This window comes from Mustela erminea, chromosome X (assembly GCF_009829155.1).
Source record: "Mustela erminea isolate mMusErm1 chromosome X, mMusErm1.Pri, whole genome shotgun sequence".
Classification (NCBI taxonomy): Eukaryota; Metazoa; Chordata; class Mammalia; order Carnivora; family Mustelidae; genus Mustela; species Mustela erminea.
Window position 1 is genome coordinate 110818353 of NC_045635.1, and position 22835 is coordinate 110841187.

The window sequence follows — 22835 nt, forward strand, 5'->3', positions numbered from 1 at the left end:
TAACCTCATCCATTCAGGTATTTAACATCAACATATCCACATTCAGAGATAAAAGAAGATTTTCTATCTCGAGAACTTCTTATTAACTGTTCTTATCTGGTCAGATTTCACTAGGCAGGCCACAGGAAGTTGTAGATCCTAGCGCTTCCCGGATATTTGACTTTCTCCCACATCTCTGCCCGGGAACTGCCAGCTGAGTTATTGCTGTCGGAGAATTATGCAGTGTGTCTGGGCTTTGAGGTTATCTGATCAGCACAGGCATGGGTGAGTAAAGTTTACTTTTCCCCCAGCCAAAGAATTACAAACTCAGAGTCTCAGGTCTGGCATAAACTAAAAGGCCATTTTGTCCAACTTTTAATCAATGTCTGTGTCACTTGAGCATCATATTCAGACTTCTGTAATAATAGAAAAATTGAATAAATTTACTGAATGCTTACTAAATACTAAGGATAATGTTTTATGCATCATTTCATTTAATATTTATAATACCTCTCTAACATAAAAATTACTTTACAGATGACAAAAATAAAGTTCAGAGAAGTTAGGTGGTTTGACCAAGGCTACACAGAAGTGGCAGAACCAAGATTCAAAACCATGTCTGTCTGCAGAGCCAATACCCTTAAACATCACATGTCCCTCATAATTCAATTACCTGAAATAATTCCCAGCTCTAATATTCCATCACGGTGTTCCTGAAAGTTGACTCATACTTGAAAGAATATCCATATCAGTGCAGAAAATTGGGTTAACATGCTTCTTCCTTCTCATTTTTCCTCTTCCTCTCCCAACAAAAACAGCAAACCTACTTTGATTTTTAATATTCGTCTCTCTATCCATGGTGAGAAAGAATTTTGGTTAGCGTAAGAATAAAACTGGTCATCAAATCATGAATTCCTAAGACAAAATAAAAGCCTAACTTAAAGACAATATGGGAAAATTGGTACCAAACATAAACCTGTCATCAGCCATTATTAAGTCATCCCCCAAGGTTTCAGTGAGTTCAAATTTAAATAGACTCATGATCTCCTGGTCAAAATGAATCTCACAGTTTTTTTTTTACTGTGTTCTATAAAACAGAATGGCAAGAATTGTTTGTCTGACTTGTTCACAGTTATTTGTATTCAGAAATCTTCTCCCTTCCTAACTGCTTGTTGGTGACCTCATCCTGAACATAGACCATGTCTTTCATTTATTTCTGCTTTTAAGTGCCTATACATTTATCCTTCCTACATTTATTGAGCACCCCTTTTGTCCTTGACACTGTATTGGGCACTGGATACACTTGAAAAAACATAGTCTCAGTCTCATAGTTTAGTGAAGAAAACAAACTTTAAACCAGTACCTTACAATTTAATACACAGAATGCTCTAATAGAAGTATGTGCAGAGTCCTGTATGAACACAATAGGTAGCACAGTGTCACACGTATTACAGAGGCTCAATATCCATTTATTCAATTTAACTTACTTAAAGAAAAGTTTAGTTCAGTAAAGGGGGGACCATGACCTGTGAGGTAGATCAAGGCCATAGTAAGTATCTAAAAGCAAGTCTTCTCAATTCAAGTTCCTCCATAATCCTCACTTACTTCCCCAAATTAAAAGCAACACACAGAGACTAAAGATATTAAAATGGAAGAACTAATTCCCTATTTTTAGATGTTTTTACCCCAACACTCCACTCTGCAAGTGTAATCTTAGAGAATATTCTATTATCATATGGCCCCAAAATAAGTTATGACTGGGTGAACTGAAGACAGTAGCAAAAATGATGAAGTACAAACTTTCCTGTGTCAGTATTGGTGAAAGTTTAGGGGTAGAGAGGATGGGGTTAGAGGATGTTTACAATGGTTGGATAAAAAGTGACAAGCTAAAAGTGATATGGGGTTAAGAGCTTCTGAAAATAGGGAATAGACCATTGCATAATGTTGGGTGTTAGAAAGAAGTAGGTAAATAATTAGTGTTTCCAGCAGAGGTGAACAGTAAACACGACTAGGTAATCAGTAAGATGTTGATGAAAACCAATTACTTTTTTCTAAAACCAATTACTGAAGTAGATTACTGGTTGTTTTTGGATGGTTATTAGGGAAAATGTTTAGGTGGGATATCACTGGAGGAGAAAAGAGTCAGACATGCTAGAGATTCTCCCATTTCCTCTCTCTTCCACACTCTATAATGCCTCTCTACTCACATTTCTTTATTTCCTTGCCTTCACCTTTCTCTTTGACCCTTAATTTTCATCAAACAAGTATTTATTTATCCCTATTGTAGATAAAGGTCAGGTATGGAAATAAATGATACATGATTTCTGCCCTCAAAGAGTTTACAAAGAGAAGGAGATGAATGTGTACTATATTTACTCAACTACAATTTATTGAAAAAAGTGTTATATGTTGTAACAGATGAGGGAAAAAACCAGACTACTGTGAGAGCACTAGAGGAAAATATTAATTCTGACTTGGGAGAAAGACTTCTTCAAAGACACTGAGAAATAAATGGCTAGAATTTTAATGTAGAGAATATGGATGTATAGCAATTCTGCTCTGTGGAGTGTGAGCAAAGTCATAGAAAGTGGCATATCTGGATAATACTGAGTATGTCAAATCTAGGGAGGCCAACTCATCCTAGATTGCTTGTGATTTCCCAGGATTGTGCACTGAAAATCCTGCATCCCAGGAAACCTCTCAATCCCAGGCAAATAGGGATGGTTGGTCATTCAAATAAGAGAAAAATAAAAGAATGTTAAAATTATACAGCGTATTTGCAGCTTGACTATACTTTGTTCATGCAATGAGCTATTATCTATGCATTGTTCTATGGAAGAAAAAATAAATTAACTGCTTCTTCCCTTAAAAAATAAGTAAGTAAGTAAGTAAATAAATAAATAAATAATAAACAAATATGTACATATGGGACTTTGGGTACATACCTCATAGAGAGCAATGAAAGGGTTTTGGGTAAGGGACTGATAAAACCAAAGCATAAGATTATTCTGGAAAAAATGCCTAGGGAAGCTGAAAACGGTAAAACCTTTTTTTTGGTTAGTTTTTATTTAAATTCCAGTTAGTTAATGTACAGTATAATATTAGCTTCAGGCGTACAATTTAGTGATTCAACACTTCCATACAATTCCAGGTGCTCATCACAAGTGCACTCTTTAATTCCCAACACCTGTTTCACCCATCCTTCTGGTAACCATCAGTTTGTTTTCTATAGTTAAGACTCTGTTTCTTAGCTTGTCTCTCTCTCTCCCCTTTGCTGGTTCATTTGGTTTCTTAAATTCCACATATGAGTGAAATTCTATGGTATCTTTGTTTCTCTGACTGCCTTAGTTCACTTAGCATAATACTCTAGCTCCGTCCATGTCACTGCAAGTGGCAAGATTTCATTCTTTTAATGGTTGAGTAATATTCCATTGTGTCTATATATACCAAATCTTCTTTATCCATTCATCAGTTGATGGACACTTGGGCTCTTTCCATAATTTAGCTGTTGTTGATAATGCTGCTATAAACATTTGAGTGCACATATGGAAAAGGGTAAAATCTATTTTGGAACCTATTGCAGGAGACCATGTGAAAGATTCATGGAAGGCTTTGACAACAGAATCTGTAACAGGGAAGGAGCAGAGGAGTCACAAGACATAATACCATGGCAATCCATAGTGACTGATACAAGAAATCTAAGGAAAGAGGGATGATGATGACTAAGGTTCCCAACCTGATTTATTGGGAAAATTAGGTGCCATTAGAAGTAGGATATAAAAATGATAGTTTTAAAATAAGACACTGACTAGCATTTTTTTTAAATTTTGGTTTCCAACAGTCTGGAGCTTGGGGGCACAAATGGTTATATGATTTTTCAGCTAAAGAAAGATACTATGGGGGAGGAGCAAGATGGTGGAGGAGTAGGAAGCCTACATTTTGTCAGGTCCCAGAATTCAGCTAAACAGTTATCAAACCATTCTGAACACCTACAAACTCAACAGGAGATTGAAGAGAAGATTAGCAGCAATTCTAGGAACAGAAAACCAACCACTTTCCAGAAGGAAGGGTATGTGGAGAAGTGAATCTGAGGTGATATATGGGAAGATACACCTCAGGGGGAGGGGGTGGCTCCCAGCAAGCAGTAGAGAAGCAGAGCACAAAATTAGAACTTTTAGAAGTATTCTACATTGAGGGACATTGATCAGGATGCTAAGTTGGAGGTGGAGCCCTTGCTGGGACAGTGTGGCTTCAGGTCCCTTGGGGTCACAGAAAGACCAGGGGTGCCTGAGTGTGGCAGAGCTCCCAGGTATCAGACCAGGGAAGCTGGTGGCAAAGACCGAATGGAGGCGTAAGCTCTCAGCTCACAGTTGCCATTAACCATGATTACCAGCACATTCAGGCCACTGCTCTTTGAGCAGGGACCACACAAGTGGCAGATCCAGGGAGACCCCCCACCTTCCTCCACCATGAGGAGTGGTGCAGGAGCACACTGTAGGAATCTGCTGGGTTTGGAAACTCCAAAAGGGGCCATGTGCCAGAGATAGAAATGATCGGTCACAAGCCTGGTGAGCAGAGTGCAGCCAGAGACCAGGGAGACGGAGGGATTGACTGCTTTTCTCTGAGGGTGCACTGAGGAGTGGGACCCCAAGCTCTCGGCTCCTCTGGGGGCAGAGATTGGGAGGCTGCCATCTTAATTCTCCTCCTCCAAAGCTGTACGGAAAGCGTTCAGGGAACAAAAGCTACCAAGAGCAAACCCAAGCAGATTACTTAGCATGGCCCCTGGCAAGGATGGTGCAATTCTGCCTTGGGCAAAGACATTTGAGAATCACTGCAATAGGCCTCTCCCCCAAAAGATCAGTAAGAACATCCAGCCAAGACCGAGTTCACTGATCAATGAGAACCACAGAACTCCAGAGCTAGGGGAATGCAACACATAGAATTCATGGCTTTTTCCCCATGATTCTTTAGTCTTTCAAAGTTAATTTTTTTTAATTTTGTTTCTTTCTTATTGTATTTTTCCTCTTTCCAATTTTAACTTTTTTGAACTATTTTTTTCTTTTTTTTCTTTATTTCTTTTTTATTTTTTATAAACATATAATACATTTTTATCCCCGGGGTACAGGTATGTGAATTGCCAGGTTTACACACTTCACAGCACTCACCATAGCACATACCCTCCCCAATGTCCATAACCCACCCCCCTCTCCCAAACGCCCTCCCCCCAGCAACCCTCAGTTTGTTTTGTGAAATTAAGAGTCACTTATGGTTTATCTCCCTCCCAATCCCACTTGTTTCATTTATTCTTCTAACTTTTTTGAACTATTTTATCTTAGCAATACCTTTTGAAAATATTTTTAAAATTTTCATTGTTATAGTCATATTCTATCCCTTCATTATATTTAATCTTATTTTTGTAAGCATATGTTTTTATTTCTTTTAAATTTTGGGGTACAGTTTCTTCTAGCAGATCAAAATATACCCTAAATCTAGCATATGGCTTTGTTCTAGTCTCCAGCCTGATCACAGTCTCTCCTTTTTTTTTTCTTTTTTCTTTCTCAACCAAATTCTTAATGTATCAATTCCTTTTTTAGAATCTTTTTTCATTTTCATATATACAGTCATTTTCCCTCCCTAGATCATGTTTACCCCCTTTTTTATATATATTTAAGTTTTTCTTAAAAATGTGGAAAGGCAGTTTCTTCTAACAGACCAAAATACACCCAAAATCAAGTGTGTGTCTCTGTTCTATTCATCAGCCTAATTATATTTTCTTTCTTCTATCTTCTACTCCCAGTTTTTGGTCTCTTCTGATTTGTTAAGTGTATATTTTTCTGGGGTCATTGCTACCCTTTTAGTATTTTGTTCTCTCGTTCATCTATTCTTATCTGGATAAAATGACAAGGTGGAAAAACTCACCTCAAAAAGAAAAAAAAGAACAAGAGGCAGTACCAATGGCTAGGGGCCTAATCAATATGGATATTAGTAAGATGTCAGAACCAGAGATCAGAATGATGATTATCAAGATGCTATCTGGGCTTGAAAAAAGCATAGAAGATACTAGAGAATCCCCTTTTGGAGAAACAAAAGACTTTCTGGAGAAATAAAAGAACTAAAATCTAACCAAATTGAAATCAAAAAAGGTACAATAAATGAGGTACAATAAATGAGGTATAAATGAGGTACAATAAAAAATGGAGGCTCCCACTGTCACAATAAATGAGGCAGAAGAGAGAATTAGTGATATAGAAGACCAAATGATGAAGAATAAAGAAGCTGAAAAAAAAAAAAAGAGATGAATAACTACAGGACGATGAGAAGAGAAATCAAGAGATAAGTGATACCATAAGATGAAACAATATTAGAAAATTGGGATCCCAAAACAAGAAGAAAGAGGGGGCAGAAGGTATATTGGAGCAAATTATAGCAGAGAGTTTCCCTAATTTGGGGACGGGAACAAACATCAAAATCCAGGAGGCACAGAGAATCCCCCTCAAAATCAATAAAATAAGTCAATACCCCATCATCTAATAGTAAAACTTTCAAGTCTCAGTGACAAAGAGAAAATCCTGAAAGCAGCTCAAGACAAGAGGTTTGTAATATGCCACAGTATAAATATTAGATTGGCAGCAGACCTATCCACAGAGATCTGGCAGGGCAGGCCAAAAAGGACTGGCATGATATACTCAGAGCTCTAAATGAGAAAAATACACAGCCAAGAATATGATATCCAGCTAGGCTGTTATTGAAAATAGAAGGAGAGATAAAAAGCTTCAAGGGCAAACAAAAACTAAAACAATTTGCAAACACCAAATCAGCTCTACAATAAATATTCAAAGGGGTCCTTTAAGCAAAAAGGGAGCCTAAAAGTAACAGAACAGAAAGGAACATAGACAATGTACAGTAACACTCACCTTACAGGCAGTACAATAGCACTAAATTCATATATTTCAATAGTTACCCTGAATGTAAATGGGCTAAATGCCCCAATCAAAAGACACAGGGTATCAGAATGGATAAAAAAAACAAGACCCATTGATATGCTGCCTGCAAGACACTCATGTTAGACCCAAAGACACCTCTAGATTGAAAGTGAGGTTGTGGAAAACAATTTACCATATTAATGGACATCAAAATAAAGCTGGGGTGGCAATCCTTATATCAGATCAATTAGATTTTAAGCCAAAAACTATAATAAGAGATAAGGAAGGACATTGTATCATACTTAAAGGGTCTGTCCAACAAGAAGATCTAAGTATTTTATATATCTATGGCCCTAACATTTGAGCAGCCAATTATATAAACCAATTAATAACAAAACCAAAGAAATGCACCAACAATAATACAATAATAGTAGGGCACTTTAACACCTACCTCACTGCAATGGAGACATCATCTCAGGAAAAGATCAACAAAGAAACAAAGGCTTTAAATGACACGCTGGACCAGATGGACATCACAGACATATTCAGAATATTCCATCCCAAAACAACAGAATATACATTCTTCTATAGTGCACATGGAACATTCTCCAGAATAGCTAACATCCTGAGTTACAAATCAGGTCTCAACTGGTACCAAAAGATTCAGATCATTCCCCGCATATAGTCAGACCATGATGATTTGAAATGAGAACTCAACAAGAGGAAAGTTGGGAAGAACTCAAGTACATGGAGGCTAACAAGAATCCTACTAAAGAATTAATGGGTCAACCAGGAAATTAAAGAAGAATTGAAAAAATTCATGAGGACAAAGGAAAATGAAAACACAACTATTCAAAATCTGTGGGACACAGCAAAGGTGGTCCTGAGAGGAAAGTATATAGCAATACAAGCCTTTCTCAAGAAACAAGAAAGGTTTCAAGTACACAACCTAACCCTACACCTAAAGGAGCTAGAAAAAGAACAACAAAGAAAGCCTAAACCCAGCAGGAGAAGAGAAATCATAAAGATCAAAGCAGAAACCAATGAAATAGAAATCAAAAGAACAGTAGAACAAATCAATGAAACTAGGAGCTGGTTTTTGGAAAGAATTAATAAGATTGATAAACCCTTAACCAGAATTATCTAAAAGAAAAGAAAAGGGACACAAATAAATATAATCATGAATGAAAGAGGAGAGATCACAACCAAACCAAAGAAATACAATTATATGAACACATTATGCGCAACTATACGCCAACAAATCTGACAATCTGGAAGAAATGGATGCATTCCTAGAGACATATAAACTACCAAAACTGAACCAGGAAGATATAGAAAACCTGAAAAGACCCACAGCCAGAAAGGAGATTGAAGCAGTCACCAAAAATCTCCCAACAAACAAGAGCCTGGGCCCAGACGGCTTCCCAGGGGAATTCTATAAACATTAAAGGAGAATTAATACTTATTCTCCTGAAACTGTTCCAAAAAATAGAAATGGAAGGAAAACTTCCAAGCTCATTTTCTGAGGCTAGCATTACCTTGATCCCAGAACCAGACAAAGACCTCTTCAAAAAGGAGAATTATAGACAAATATCACTGATGAACATGGATGTAAAAATTCTCACCAAAATACTAGCCATAGGATCCAACAGTACATTAAAAGGATTATTCACCACAACCAGGTGGGATTTATTCCTGGGCTGCAAGCTTGGTTCAACATCCACAAATAAAGCAATGTGACACAATACATTAATAAAAGAAAGAACAAGAACCATATGATACTCTCAGTAGATGCTGAAAAAGCATTTGACAAAGTACAGCATCCTTTCTTGATCAAAACTCCTCACAGTGTGGGCATAGAGGGTACATACCTCAATATCATCAAAGCTATCACTGAAAAGCCCACAGTGAATATCATTCTCAATGGGAAAAAACTGAGAGCTTTTCCCCTAAGGTCAGGAACATGGCAGAGCTTACCACTATCACCACTGCTATTCACCATAGTACTACAATCCCTAGCCTTAGCAGTCAGACATCAAAAAGAAATAAAAGGCATCCAAATCAGCAAAGAAACTCTCCCTCTTTGCAGATGATATAATATTTTATGTGGAAAACACAAAAGACTCCACTCCAAAACTGCTAGAACTCATACAGAAATTTAGTAAAATATCAAGATATAAAATCAATGCACAGAAATCAGGTGCATCATAAGATACCTAGGAATATGAGGAGAACACAGGCAGCAACCTCTTCGACCTCAACCGCAGCAACATCTTCCTAGGAACATCGCCAAAGGCAAGGGAAGCAAGGGCAAAAATGAACTATTGGGATTTCATCAAGATCAAAAGCTTTTGCACAGCAAAGGAAACAGTTAACAAAACCGTAAGACAACTGACAGAATGGGAGAAGATATTTGCAAACGCTGTATCAGATAAAGGGCTAGTGTCCAAAATCTATAAAGAACTTAGCAAACTCAACACCCAAAGAACAAATAATCCAATCAAGAAATGGGCAGAAGACATGAACAGACATTTCTGCAAAGAAGACATCCAGATGGCCAACAGACACAAGAAAAAGTGCTCCACATCACTCGGCATCAGGGAAATACAAATCAAAACCACAATGAGGTATCACCTCACGCCAGTCAGAATAGCTAAAATTAACAAGTCAGGAAATGACAGATGCTGGGGAGGATGTGGAGAAAGGGGAACCCTCCTACACCGTTGGCGGGAATGCAAGCTGATGCAACCACTCTGGAAAACAGCATGGAGGTTCCTCAAAATGTTGAAAATAGAACTACCCTATGACCCAGCAATTGCACTACTGGGTATTTACCCTAAAGATACAAACATAGTGATCCGAAGGGGCACATGCACCCGAATGTTTATAGCAGCAATGTTCACAATAGCCAAACTATGGAAAGAACCTAGATGTTCATCAACAGATGAATGAATAAAGAAGATGTGGTATTGTGGTATATATACACAATGGAATACTATGCAGCCATCAAAAGAAATGAAATCTTGCCATTTGTGACAACGTGGATGGAACTAGAGGGTATCATGCTTAGCAAAATAAGTCAATCGGAGAAAAAACAACTGTCATATGATCTCCCTGATATGAGGAAGTGGTGATGCAACATGGGGGGTTAAGGGGGTAGGAGAAGAATGAATGAAACAAGATGGGATTGGGAAGGAGACAAACCATAAGTGACTCTTAATCTCACAAAACAGAGGGTTGTTGGGGAGAGGGGGTTTGGGAGAGGGGGGTGGGGTTATGGACATTGGGGAGGGTATGTGCTATGGTGAGTGCTGTGAAGTGTGTAAACCTGGTGATTCACATACCTGTACCCCTGGGGATAAAAATTCATTATATGTTTATAAAAAATATTTAAAAAATTAAAAAGTAATAATAATTTTTAAAAAGATACCTAGGAATAAACCTAACCAAAGATGCAAAGGACCTGTACCCTGAAAACTATAGAACATTTATGAAAGAAATTGAGAAAGACACAAAGAAATGGAAAAACGTTCTATGCTCATGGACTGGAAGAATAAATATTGTGAAAATGTCTATGCTTCCTAGAGCAATCCACACGTTTAATGCAATCTCTATCAAAAAACCATCACCTTTTTCAAATAAATGGAACAAACAATCCTAAAATATATTTGAAACCAGAAAAGACCCTGAATGTTGAAAAAGAAAAACAAAGTTGTCAGCATCTCAAATCCAGACTTCAAGCTCTATTACAAAAATGATTATAATCATCAAGACAGTATCATACTGGTACAAAAACAGACACATGGATCAATGGAAGAGAATAGAGAGCCCAGAAATAGACCCTCAACCCTATGGTCAACTAATCTTCAACAAAGCAGGAAAGAATGTCCAATAGAAAAAAAGTCTCTTCAACAAATGGTGTTGGGAAAATTGGACAGCCACATGCAGAAAAATGAAACTGGACCATTTCCATACACCACACACAAAAATAGACTCAAAATGGATGAAAGACCTCAATGTGAGACAGGAATCCATCAAAACCCTTGAGGAGAACACAGGCAGCAATCTCTTTGACCTCAGCTGCAGCAACTTCTTCGTAGAAACATCACCAAAGCAAAGGAAGCAAGGGCAAAAATGAAATTTTGGGACTTCATCAAGAATAAAAGCTTTTTCACAGCAAAGGAAACAGTCAACAAACCAAAAGACAACTGACAGAATGGGAGAAGATATTTGCAAATGACATATCAGATAAATGGCTAATATCCAAAATCTATAAAGAACTTACCAAACTCAACACCTAAAGAACAAATAATCCAATCAAGAAATGAGCAGAAGACATGAACATATATTTCTGCAAAGAAGACATCCAAATGGCCAACAGGCATGTGAAAAAGTTTTCAACATAACTTGTCACCGGGGAAATACAAATCAAAAGCGCAGTGAGATACCACCTCACACCAGTCAGAATGGCTAAAATTAACCAGTCAGAAACAACAGGTGTTGGTGAGGAGGCAGAGAAAGGGGAACCCTCCTACATAGTTGGTGGGAATGCAAGCTGGTGCAGCCACTCCAAAACCGTATGGAGGTTCCTCAAAAGGTTGGAAATAGAGCTACCCTATGACTCAGCAATCACACTACTGGGTATTTACCCTAAAGATACAAACATAGTGATCCAAAGATGCACTTGCATCCCAGTGTTTATAGCAGCAATGTCCACAATAGCCAAACTATGGACAGAACCTAGATGTTCACCAACAGATGAATGGATATACAGATAAATGGATAAAGATTATGTGAGATACATACTCATTTTGCTTAGCATGATACCCTCTAGTTCCATATATATATATATATATATATACTATGCAACCATAAAAAAGAAATCTTGCCATTTGCAATGACATGGATGGAACAAGAGGGTATCATGCTAAGCAAAATAAGTGAATCAGAGAAATATAATTATCATATCATCTCTCTGATATGAGGAATTTGAAAGGCAGGGTACAGATTCATGGAGGGAAGGAGGAAAAAAATAAAACAAGATGGGACCAGAGAAGGAGACAAACCATAAGAGACTCTTAATCTCAGGAAACAAACTGAGGGTTGCTAGGGAGAAAGAGAGGGATAGGGTGGCTAAGTGATGGACACTGGGGAGGGTATGTGCTATGGGGAATGCTGTGAATTGTATAAGACTGATGAATCACAGACCTGTACCCCCAAAACAAATAATACATTTTATGTTAATAAATAAAAAAAGAAAGATAACTAGGCTTGTAGCTATAAGATTTGGAAGCCATGAATACAAAGAATTATACAGAGTCATATAGCCAGATATGACCATCTATGGAAAGAGTAAAGTTATAGGAATTAGGAAGGAATATATAATGATCATATGAGTCTTTCAAAAGCAATCCTATTCTTGAATTTTACCAGATATGTGACATCATTACCATTTACCCAATACATGGCATCACTGACATGATTGTTTTAGCCAACTAAACACAAATAAGAGACTTACATCACTTGCAAGCAGAAGCTTAAATATGCAATGCATGATTCAACATGCCTCTTTTCTCCTGCCTTAGCATTCACTAAAACATGCATCAAAAAGAATATTAATCAGTCTGAGTACCTAGGTTACTTCAGTGAGCAGAGACCCACTGCTGATAGATTTGTAGCATGAGCAAGAAATATACTTTTGCTGTTTCAAGCCATTCAAAAGTTGAGGGTTGTTTGTTGACATAGAATAACCTACCTTATCTTGAATAGTACAGAAATTTTAGAAATGAATATATTTAGAGGTCAGAAATATATGCATTTCTGCATATATTGGTGAAACTGAAGATATCCAAGCAGGGATATCTTGAGGGAGCTGAAATAATACAAGAATAATAAAAGAGGTGAGGGGTGAATTAAAAGAAAATGAATCTTAGAAGCCAGGGAACTAAAAATTTCAAGAGGTGAGAATTATAAAAAGTGTTAGATAAAATTAATTAAAGAAGAGAAAGAACAGTGGATTCAGCCATTAGTAGTACAGTGGGTCATTTTCTAATAGGTTCCGTTGTGTGATGGAAACAAACTGTGAGTTGACTTACTCATCTTAAATTTTTTTAATTTAATTTTATTTTTTTCAGTGTTCCAAGATTCGTTATGTATGCCCTCCTTAATACTCACCACCAGGCTCACCCATGCCCCCCCCCCCAGAAACCTCAGTTTGTTTCTCAGAGTCCACAGTCTCTCCTGGTTTGTGTTTACTCATCTTGTATAATTGAAACTTCATACTCTTTGACTAGTACCTCTCCATTTCTCCTTCCTCACATCCCTGGCAGCCATCATTCTATTCTCTGCTTGTATGATTTTGACTATTTTATGTTCTTCATGTAAGTAGTATCATGCAATATTTGTCTCTCTGTGCCTGGCTTACTTCACTTAGCATTAATACCTTCTGGGTTTATCCATATGGTCACAAGTAGCAGGATTTCCTTCTTTTTTAAACTGAATAATATTCCATTGTATATGTATTTTACCAGATTCAGATTCTTGCGCCTGACAACCATAAAATTGAAACTGGACCCCAGGATCAAAGGCACAGGTAAGGCTTTATTGGAGCTACAATTTGAGTTGAAGGAAGACAGAGCAACAACAGAGAATAGTTAGGCTTGTCTCTCTAAACAGAGGGGAGACTCTGTTTATATATAGAAAGTTGCCTCCTCCTAATTGGTTGGAAAGCAACTCAGGGAGATCATTGGTGCTTTCTGGAGCTCAGTGTACCCTTTTATGGCTGGCTTGTATCTGGCCTGCATTCTTGGGGCATCCAGTTCTGCTGTGCAATAGAAGCATTTTAACCACAACTGCCAACAGAAAGCACCTCAGACGTACAATGTTTTTCACTTGGAGCTTGTTCCCATGAACCCTAACTGCCTCATATATGCCACATTTTCTTTATACCACATTTTCTTTATCCATTCATCAACCAGTGGGTATTTAGGTTGCTTCCATGTTTTGGCTATTGTGAATAATGTCACAATGAACATAAAGAGCAGATATCTCTTTGAGATCCTGATTTAAATTCCTTTGGATATAGAAATGGGATTTCTGGATCATTAGCCCTTGAGATCTACCATTCCACATAAAGCCTATAGTTAACAATAGTGTGTTATATGCTATAAAATTGCTAAAAAAATTATATTATTATTAATAATAACAACAATAATAATAATAAATAAAGAGGGCAGGAAGAAATTTTTGGAGGCGATGTTTATGGATTAGGTTGTGGTGATGGTTTCACAGGTATGTACTTTTTTTTTTAATTTTTTATTTTTTTATAAACATATATTTTTATCCCCAGGGGTACAGGTCTGTGAATCACCAGGTTTACACACTTCACAGCACTCACCAAAGCACATACCCTCCCCAATGTCCATAACCCCACCCCCCTTCTTCCAACCCCCCTCCCCCCAGCAACCCTCAGTTTGTTTTGTGAGATTAAGAGTGACTTATGGTTTCACAGGTATGTACTTACCTCCAAACTCATTAAGTTGTATACACTATATATGTACAGCTTATTGTGTGACAATCATGCCTCAATAAAGTATATTTTTTAAAAGGTGCATTGAATTTAGGACCTAACAGGAAGTGTGGAAGTAGAGTTAAGTAGTGACAATAATGCTAACTTCAAAACTTGGTGAGAAAGGGAAGTTGCTTAACCAACCAGTGCTCTGCCTCCCTTTTGATAAGCATGGTTCCTTCTCTCTCTTTCCATCTGTCTTTCCTTATTCTCTTCCTCCATATTCCCCTAGTTTTACTCCCTAGATCTTTCCCCTAGATGTCTCTTCTTTCCCTCGGCCTTCTCTGAACTCCTATTTCTCTCTGCCATGTCTTCTTCCTCATAATTATGATATCATAGGTTCTCCAGTTGTATACTGGGCCCAGTTCAGACTGTGGTCCAATACAGGAAATCTGTCTCCTGTACTGCTGACCGGGCTGAAATTGAATGTTGCATCAATGTGGGAGTGAGCTCACTAATTCATAAAACTGCTCTTCTGTCATATTAGATAACTTTAGTTATCTAGACAGAAAACCTGTCCTCCTACTCAGCTGAAATATGCCTCCCTTTCACTTTCTTCCAGTCCTCATTCTACCCTCATTTGCCACAACACAATTATTCTATTCTGTATCTCATTCTTGAAAATGACACTGTCTTTTCTCTCCATCTTTTATTCTTACCTCTCACTTTCTGTTGTCTCTCAGTGATGGCCCTGAACTAGAAACTAAACATAAATTTTGTGCTTGATATCTTTAGTTTCACCGGTGGTTGGATAAATTGGCCCTACTTTTTAAAACATATGTAAATTGAGGCACCTGGGTGTCTCAGTGGGTTAAAGCCTCTGCCTTTGGCTCAGGTCATGATCCCAGGGTCCTGGGATCGAGCCCCGCATCGGGCTCTCTGCTCAGCGGGGAGCCTGCTTCCTCCTCTCTTTCTGCCTGCCTCCCTGCCTACTTGTGATCTCTGTCTGTCAAACAAATAAATAAATAAATAAAATCTTTAAAAAAATAAAATATATGTAAATATAAATGTAGATACATGTAGGCATCAGTGTTCAGGAGATCTATGTATTCAGAACACGTTTCTAGCTCTGAAAACAACTTAGAATAATGTATATTTAAACTAGTTCTTGTGTAGCAAGTCACATAAAGAAGTGTTAAGCATCTTCTTTAAAAAAAGTATTTTTCAGTTCACAAAGAAAAAGATAGGCTGAAGACTTTAAAATCATCTGTTTTGGTTCACAAAAAACAACATTAAAGTTTATTTTATTTTTTTAAATTTCTTTTCAGTGTTCTAGAATTCATTGTTTATGCACCATACCCAGTGTTCCATGCAATATGTGCCCTCCACAATACACACCACCAGGCTCACCCAACCTACCACCCCAGTCCCCTCCAAAACCCTCAGTTAGATCCTCAGAGTCCACAGTCTTTCATGGTTCATCTCCCCATCCAATTTACCCCAACTCCCTTCTCCTCTCCACCTCCCCATGTCCTCTGTGTTATTCCTTATGCTCCACAAATAAGTGAAACCATATGATAATTGACTCTCCTGCTTGACTTAAATTTACTTTTTACTTATGTATGGTCCCTTACTGACATGTGGGAATTGAATCAATTACCCTCAGTAGGTTCAATTAAAAGAGTGAAGGATCCTGGAGGACATCACTTAACACTTCACTTCTTTAAATTCTTCTCCTTGTTCTTCTCAAATGCTGAAGCCTTAGCTTGAATGAGCTGTTATGTTGTTTTTTTTTTTTTTTTTGCTTTTTATAAATTTATTTTTTATTTTCAGCATAACAGTATTCATAATTTTTGCACCACACCCTGTGCTCCATGCAATCCATGCCCTCTATAATACCCACCACTTGGTACCCCGACCTCCCACCCCCCGCCCCTTCAAAACCCTCAGATTGTTTTTCAGAGTCTATAGTCTCTCATGGTTCACCTCCCCTTCCAATTTCCCCCAACTCCCTTCTCCTCTCTATCTCCCCATGTCCTCCATGCTATTTGTTATGCTCCACAAATAAATGAAACCATATGATAATTGACTCTCTGCTTGACTTATTTCACTCAGCATAATCTCTTCCAGTCCCGTCCATATTGCTACAAAAGTTGGGTATTCGTCCTTTCTGATGGAGGCATAATACTCCATAGTGTATATGGACCACATCTTCCTTATCCATTCATCCATTGAAGGGCATCTTTGGTTCTTTCCACAGTTTGGCGTCCATGGCCATTGCTGCTATAAACATTGGGGTACAGATGGCCCTTCTTTTCACTACATCTGTATCTTTGGGGTAAATACCCAGGAGTGCAATGGCAGGGTCATAGGGAAGCTCTATTTTTAATTTCTTGAGGAATCTCCACACTGTTCTCCAAAGTGGCTGCACCAACTTGCATTCCCACCAACAGTGGAAGAGGGTTTCCCTTTCTCCACATCCCCTCCAACACATGTTGTTTCCTGTCTTGCTAATTTTTGCCATTCTAACTGGTGTAAGGTGATATCTCAATGTAGTTTTAATTTGAATCTCCCTGATGGCTAGTGATGATGAACATTTTTTCATGTGTCTGACAGCCATTTGTATGTCTTCATTGGAGAAGTGTCTGTCCATATCTTTTGCCCATTTTTTGATATGATTGTCTGTTTTGTGTGTGTTGAGTTTGAGGAGTTCATTATAGATCCTGGATTTCAACCTTTTGTCTATACTGTCATTTGCAAATATCTTCCCCCATTCCGTGGGTTGCTTCTTTGTTTTCTTGACTGTTTCCTTTGCTGTGCAGAAGCTTTTGATTTTGATGAAGTCCCAAAAGTTCATCTTCGCTTTTGTTTTCTTTGCCTTTGGAGACATATCTTGAAAGAAGTTGCTGTGGCTGATATTGAAGAGATTACTGCCTATGTTCTCCTCTAGGATTCTAATGGATTCCTGTCTCACATTGAGGTCTTTTATCCATTTTGAGTTTATCTTTGTGTACGGTGTAAGAGAATGGTCGAGTTTCATTCTTCTACATATAGCTGCCCAGTTTTCCCAGCACCATTTATTGAAGAGACTGTCTTTTTTCCACTGTATATTTTTTCCTGTTTTGTCGAAGATTATTTGACCATAGAGTTGAGGGTCCATATCTGGGCTCTCTACTCTGTTCCACTCGTCTATGTGTCTATTTTTATGCCAGTACCATGCTGTCTTGGTGATCACAGCTTTGTAGTAAAGCTTGAAATCAGGTAACATGATGTCCCCCATTTTATTTTTGTTTTTCAACATTTCCTTAGCGATTCGGGGTCTCTTCTGATTCCATACAAACTTTAGGATTATTTGCTCCAGCTCTTTGAAGAATACCGGTGGAATTTTGATTGGCATAGCATTAAAAGTATAGATTGCTCTAGGCAGTAGAGACATTTTAACAATGTTTAGTCTTCCGATCCAAGAACATGGAATGGTCGGTCTTCCATCTTTTTGTGTCTTCTTCAATTTCTTTCATGAGTGTTCTGTAGTTCCTCAAGTACAGATCCTTTACCTCTTTGTTTAGGTTTATTCCCAGGTATCTTATGGTTCTTGGTGCTATAGTAAATGGAATCGATTCTCTAATTTCCCTTTCTGTATTTTCATTATTAGTGTATAAGAAAGCCACTGATTTCTGTACATTGACTTTGTATCCTGCCACGTTGCTGAATTGTTGTATGAGTTCTAGTAGTTTGGGGGTGGAGTCTTTTGGGTTTTCCATATAAAGAATCATGTCATCTGCAAAGAAAGAGAGTTTGACTTCTTCATTACCAATTTGGATACCTTTTATTTCTCTTTGTTGTCTGATTGCTGTTGCTAGGACTTCTAATACTATGTTGAACAAGAGTGGTCAGATTCTGTTGTTCTTGTAAGGGCCTATTGATAGGAATTCAGAGATGGTGGGAGATCTGTTCTAATACTTAAATGGTTTCTAAAGCTCTTCTCTGACTGAATATTGTTTCTGTCATTAGAGCGGAAGGAAAGGTGCTTATAAATGCAACTACTGAATTCCTATATTCCCTTTTATCTTGAAAAGCAACAATAAGGTTAAATTAGGGGAAATCTTAGTTGTATTCCTTCTTTCAGAAACAATCATCACTTTTATGTCTGAATATATTTATAATTTTCACAGCATTTTCCAACCCATTATTTTATTAGGACTTCACAGTTCTGTGAGGTAGGAAACATATGCTAAGTGTTTTTTTAAACCTATAGATTTTTTAACCTATAGATTAACCTATAGATAATGAGACTGCAGCTCGCTTAGATTACACAGCAAGTAAATGGTCAAACCAAAACTAAAATGCCCTTACTTCAGTGCTCTTTTCTATGATTCACACTGGTTCTTTGAGTTCTAATTCAGCTACAGGATAGTATAGTTATGCCAGGCAAGGATTGCATGTAATTTCACAAGAAGCAGTTTCCATATTGCTGTGGCTATCCTGAAGATCCACCCTGCAGAGGCCAGACTCGAGGTTTTTTTCTACCCGTGGCTTCCACTTGACTGTGATCTTCATTTACTATGGGACAGCAATCTTCATGTAATGTGCCCACACTCTCAATTGTCCCAGGAGGAGGATAAGATCATTTCAGTGTTGTATGGGGCAGTAACACCCATGCTGAACCCATTCATTTATACTCTGAAAAACAAAGATGTTGGAAGATGCCCTAATGAAGGTAGTCAAAGGAAGGATAACTATCTGATGGCTGCAGGTTTCTTGTCCAGCATCCTTTTCAAGGAGTCACCAGTCCTTTGCTCTTTCACAATTGTCCAGAAAACAGAATTGAATAAAAGATTAACCTATCTCAGATCCAATCCAATGAAAGTCAGTTATTGTCAAAAGACTCTTCCATGACAGTTTCATCTTTAAGAACATGGATACTGAAGATGGTTCTCTAGTGCATGAATTTATTTTTCACTAATTATAATCATAACCAAGGAAAACTGGGTGCTAGAAATTGAGATAGAAAGAACAGTTTAGTCTCTGTGGTACCACATAAGGAGGGGAACTGTTCTTTTAAATACAAATGAAACAGTATGCCCTTGCTTATAAACTACCTCTTCCCAGAGAAGGGATTGCCACAAATATGAGCCACAAATACTAATCTGCTAAGAGCAACAAATTTCACATACTAGCTCTGAAGCAGCTAGGTAGCCATGGTGTTCACCTGATGGGGGGGAAGAAGATATGGCAGGAAGGCACACTCCACATTCTGCATGGTATGCCATTTATCTTGATATGTTTGCTGCAATGAGTTTGTAATTTCCAGAATCAGATCACAATGACTTCTAGATCAGCTATTGCTTTGTTTTGTCTACCCTATTACTTCCCTGCCCACAAACAGAAATGAGAGTGTAAAAAGTAAAGAGAGATCTCTGCATATCTTCCAGGGACTTAAACTCTGAAAAGGACCAGATGACTGCTGAAAATCTAAGACTAGAGGAATAAGAAATTTAACAAGTTTCAGATGTGCATACCCCATCTATTCTAGGTAACTCTATGGTATTGCCAAATTGGCTTTCTCCTATTCCCTTCCTTCCTATGGAGTTGGTCTAGCTTACCCAGTACTGACCGAGTTGAACAGGTAGAGGTGTGAGATTGTGTTCCAAAGAGGTAGAGCTACAATATATACAGTATATATTTACATGTTGAAAGCAACAGGGACACCAAGTTGGTTGGTAAATCAACATACATTAGGAAAAGTGGAATTTCAGACATCTGGGGAGCACATGTATATTACAAGGAAAGACTTGTTCAGAGGGCTAGAGTAAGGGATTGCTGTAAGGATCTCAGATCAAAGCAGAGTGAAGCACAGGAATAAAACCTAAGGGGTTAAGAAGATTGAAGAGGGCTGACTTAAGAGGCGAGGTTAACATAAACCCTTGGTTTTCAAACTTTGTGAATCACATGGGGGAATCTTGATGAAATGCAAACTCTGATTCAATAGGCCAGGGTTATTATCTGAACCTTTGGATTTCTAGATTTCTGGCAAGCTTCCAGGTGATTCCAATGCTACCAGTATGTAGACCACACCTTTGAGTATCAGGATTGTGGGCAATCCCACCTAAAAGACACTGATATGGTAGTGTGCATATCAGGTAACAGTTTAATGGGGATGAAGGGAGTGAAAAATTTTACGTAGGTAAAATCACACAAAAGTCCTTAAACATTTAGACATTTTATTTTATAATTCTTATGCTTTGCTATAACATTGAGAATAAAGAATAAAGTTTCCCACAGAGAACAGATTTCTGCCTTGGATCATTCAGGACTCTATACTTACATGTCAATGATTCAGTGATTTTTTTTTTTTTTATCCCTAACGATCTTGTTTGCAAAATGACATCCAAACTGGGACTTTCCCAGAGGATAATGAGAAATTTGCTGCATAAACAGGGGCTTGAGAGCCATATTTTTGGCAGCAGGCTAGAAAGGACAAAGCAGTGGCCCAGTAACCTATCATAAATATATGAAACTTATCCACCCTGAAACCATATTACTGCACTTGTATCATATGCAAAACTTAAGGCAAATAATATAAAGAGCTCTATTCCACTCAGTACTAAAGATACTTTCTTGTAATAGTAGCCAGTATTTACAAAACACTTAGCAATTTATATATTATTTTCACAGGTATTATCACATTTCATACTCACAGCAAGCCTATAAGATAGATAAGGCAAATACTAGCCTCACTTTCAGAATGGAAAAGAGATTCAGAGAAGTCAAACGGTTTACTAAAGGGCACAACTTACACTCAGGTGTCTTGACTATAAATCCAGTGAAGCTTCCATGGTACATCTAAGACTGTGCCTTAAGGTAAATTGTAATGCAAATTGATTGCCATTCATTTTAGTGGCATGTTTAAGTACTCTAATCAAACAGGTGAAAAATTCATATGGGTCATAAAGTGAAATGCTAAACCAAGAAATATGGGATCTGCATGAGTAGTATATTACTTGTTTCATCCCATCTACCAATGGACCATCAAACATAGGAATGCTGCCTTTCTTGTCAATTTCTATGTCATTCAGTCTTTGGCCTGTGAAACTCTTCTTTCCACATAGCAGGGATTACTTTGCCTACCTGTCCACATATTGAGCCCCACCCTAATTTCAGTCTTGAACTTAGGCAAGGAGTATATAGGAAACTCTAAATATGTTGGTGATTCAATATCAGGACAATCAGCTTCTATTCCATATTTAACGCTGTGTCCCAGTTAACTTCCATTATCTTTTTCCAATTAGTTCTTTGGGTCATGGTCAGCTGTCTAGTAGTCTAGGCTTTCTAGGACTCAGGAGCAGCCTTACTTTTGCAAGCAGTGTTCCCTTCTTCTTCCAGAGACTAGAACCCTACCTGACCCGGAGTACACCATTCTTTTTTTTTTTTTTTTTTTGTAAGATTTTATTTATTTATTTATTTATTTGAGAAAGAGAGAGCACAAGATGTAGGAGCTACAGAGAGAGAGGGAGAAGCAGGTTCCTCACTGAGCAGAGAGCCCGACATGAGGCTTGATCCCCTGGGATCATGACATGAGCTGAAGGCAGACGCTTAACTGACTGAGTCACCCAGGTGCCCCTGGAGTACACCTTTCTGCTGTCAAAATCCCTGAGTGATGATTGTCTGCCTATAAGGTGTCGTCTCATAGCAGTACCTAGATTTGAGGCAGAGTAATTAGGGGCAGATATTATATTGGGAGTACAACTTCAGAGAGGAAGAAAGAGGGACATCAATGATGAATTAAGAAAGCAGGGAAAGCTAATTCAAGGATGTATTATTGAGCTGACTTCAACTGAGAATCTTTGTTTAATCCAATTGAGTTGCTTAAGAAGTTGTATAAACTCCATCCCATTCCTGGGTGGAAAGAGAGGGATGGATTTTTTTTTTTTCAAAAATTCTGAGGGCAAATTGGAAGAGACAGTAATGTGGTAAATAGATCATTATTAACCAAATTTCTCTACATACTTTCTCCATGCCCTGCTCTATGCTAAATGCCTTATATATGTGATCTTGTGGAAAACATGCACCCACCCTCTCAGGTAGGTACTATTCTTCTCCACACTAACCAATGAAGAAACTGGGATCCAGAGAGGTTAAACAACTAGCCCATGTCACACAGCATATAAATGGTAGAATTAGGATTTGAGCTCAAACTGCATAATTCCAGGACCCTTAACCACTATTTGGCACTGCCTCCAGGGGGATAAGTTCAGTCATCATCTCCTATCTCCCAATGGATAAAGATTCACCCATCCACCCAGTTCTTCATGCTTCCAGGTTGACATATATATGTAGGCAGATGGTCTCACAGTAGTTTTCACTAGTAAATCCCAGCTCAGGAGTTAAGAGGCATATGAAGAAGGCATGAGGCAAGGTATTGTCCA

The 22835-nt window shown here is 38.0% G+C and overlaps 1 pseudogene; it reads left to right on the forward strand.

Annotated features, from left to right (window-relative positions):
- The window catches only part of LOC116582361, a 36834-nt pseudogene extending 17529 nt beyond the window's left edge, over window positions 1-19305 (forward strand).
- The last annotated feature ends 3530 nt before the right edge of the window (window positions 19306-22835 follow it).